The sequence below is a fragment of the Geospiza fortis genome, unplaced genomic scaffold (genome assembly GCF_000277835.1).
Source record: "Geospiza fortis unplaced genomic scaffold, GeoFor_1.0 scaffold77, whole genome shotgun sequence".
In the NCBI taxonomy this organism is placed as follows: Eukaryota; Metazoa; Chordata; class Aves; order Passeriformes; family Thraupidae; genus Geospiza; species Geospiza fortis.
Genome location: NW_005054772.1, coordinates 85,897 through 88,461, shown reverse-complemented (window position 1 = coordinate 88,461; position 2,565 = coordinate 85,897). Strand labels below are relative to the sequence as shown.

General features: G+C 54.0%; 1 pseudogene; it reads right to left on the bottom strand.

Annotated features, from left to right (window-relative positions):
• LOC102040923 overlaps window positions 1-337 on the bottom strand; it is a 757-nt pseudogene extending 420 nt beyond the window's left edge.
• Window positions 338-2,565: the final 2,228 nt, after the last annotated feature.

The following is a 2,565-nucleotide window of genomic DNA, read 5'->3' as shown; positions in this document are numbered from 1 at the left end:
AGCGCCCGGCTACACGCACGGCTGCGTTGAAGTCCTTGTAAATGTCCTTCGTTGAGTAGGCCATGACAGCCACGGCCTGGTCTGGGGACGCCAGAGGGAACACATGGGAGCCCCGCTTGCGCCACTCAGCCTCAGCCTTCACCCAGGTCTGGGTGAAGAGAGGATTCACCTGGAGCTCAAAGATGTGGAGGGCTGGCAACACTGCCATCATGGCAGAGCTGCAGCCCCGGTACTGGTCATCAAAGGAGTCCCTGGCCATGTCCAGGGGAACCACCTTGATGGCCGTGATGGTCAAGGTCATTGCCAGCAGTGCCAGGGTGCGAGCCAGGAGGGCCATGGTGGGGAGGAGCCTCTGGGAGAAGCGAAGGGACTGGTGTGGGACACTGGGGAACAAAAGCGGACACACTGAGGGGACAATTAGGACACACAGTGGTACATAGGAAATCTCCCTCTGTGAGGGGCTGGGGACAGAAAGGGGGGGCCAGTCCAGGTGATGGGGGGCAGCTCTGATTAGAAGACCTGGAATGCTGATTGGAAAACCTGGGGTCATTCCAGGACTCCCCAGTGTTCCTTAGACCCCCAGGACAACAATCCCACTCACATGGTCTCATACCCTCAACCCTTAGTGGCCTCCCAGCCCCCTGGAACAAAGATTCAAATTCTGGGGTAACTTTCTGAGCCTCCAACATTGCGCCCCATGACCCAAAATCCACTCTGACAATGCCCCCACTGGACCCCACTGCTGTGTCCCCCCAGTGTTGTCCCTGTGCCCACAATCCCCACAACCCCACCCCAGCCCTTCTACAACTCCCCAGCCCAAACTCTGGGGACAATCTCTGACATCCCCAGTGTCCCCTCAGTGCCCCACCAACCCCCTCTTACCAATCCCAGCCCTGTGTTTACCCTTCCATTGTCCCCGCAGTACTCCTCTGGTCCTCAATCCTGCTCCCAATCTGCTGCAACCTTCTTGTAGAGCCAGGCTGATTACAAACCTCAACTAAATCCCTAAACCCACTCCCTCAGCCCCCACTGTCCTCCTCAGCCCTCTCCCAGACCCCAGTTCCACTTGCAGTCCCACTGCCCATTTCATGCCACCCCAGGACTCCAACCCAAATCCAGAGGTCACTCCCTGCCCCCATAGCATCCCCCTGGAGCCCCCCATTGCCCCACCCTGCAATCCCAGTCCCATGTCCCCCCCTCAATACGACCCCATTGTCCCTCAGACCCTGATACCGAAATTGGCTGGAGTGAACTCCCTGATGGAACTGGAGGTGTCAGAAACCCAGAATTCTTGATCAGCTCGGACTCACAGCAGATCTCTCCTGGTCCTGCAGCTCAGAGGGGATTTTGCCATGGGGTATTTATCCACCACAATCATAAATATTCATTAGAAGGGGCTTCTTAGCTAATGCAGATACATCACTTTCTCTGGAAATAATTTGCATGCTTCTGCCTCTTTCTGGAAGTCCTTTTATGGTACTGGAGGGTCACCCAGAGGGGTTTCTGGGTGTGGTTTTCACTGAGTGTCCCAATATGCCAGATGACCTTTCCTGCAACTTCTGCTTTTTGCAGGCGCTGTTCCTTCTGTCCAGAACTTTCAAAAGACCCTCGCTGGAGTTCCCTTTATCTGTTTCTCCATGGACTCCATCCACGTTCATCCTGGTAGCCACACTTCTACCTCCTTTTCTTTCTTTTGCCCGTTAGTCTTTAAGCTCTATCCAACACCATTAAGGGATCTGAAACTATCTATTCTCTCTCTTATTGCTCACCCCCCACAACCCCAATCTCACTGTCCCATGTCCCCCCAGCTCCTCCCAGTCCCACTCCCCACTGCTCACTGAGTTGCTGCCACACCTCAGATACCAATTGGGGTCCCCTATCAGATGACATCCCTGTAGGCACCTTGAGCCTGGGGATGATCTCTTGAGGGAGTACCTGTGTGACATTCCTGGCCTTGTTGGTGTGGCAGGAGAAGTTCTGGAGCCCCAAGAAGTGATCCACCAACACCAGGAGACACCTGAGCCCATGTTGGTGTGGTAGCTCAGAAAATCCACTTGCCAGTAATACCCAGGAGTGTTTCCTCTTCCAGTGATGCCTGGAGGGGATGGTTTTGAATTCAAAGAATTCTTTTGAAAGCATATTGGGCATTGCTCTGTAACAGGCCTGACAATTTTGTCCTAAAGACACTGAGGATCAGAGGCCGCAGACCTGTGCCCATCGCATCAATTCCCCAGAGCTTTCCTGGTGCTTTTCTCCTTTACAAATTGCAGCATCAGCTGGGGAGGGCCTGACCCGGTTATTGGGAGTTACCTCTCACCCACCCACCCACACCCACGCTCTTTATTGTGGGCTTTTAGATAAGCAGCCTCTTGGGTCTGGCTGTCTGGTCTCTGTCCCGAGATGAGTTGGGTGGTCCTGGAACGGACGCAGGCTCTGAAGAAAGAGACTGGACTCCCTGGAGTTCGATATTCAGATTGTTTATTATTTCTTATCTATAAAATTTTCTCCCTGCCGAGCAGAGGTCTGCTCAGCAAGGCAGCCACAACACTCTCCGACTGCTCCTGA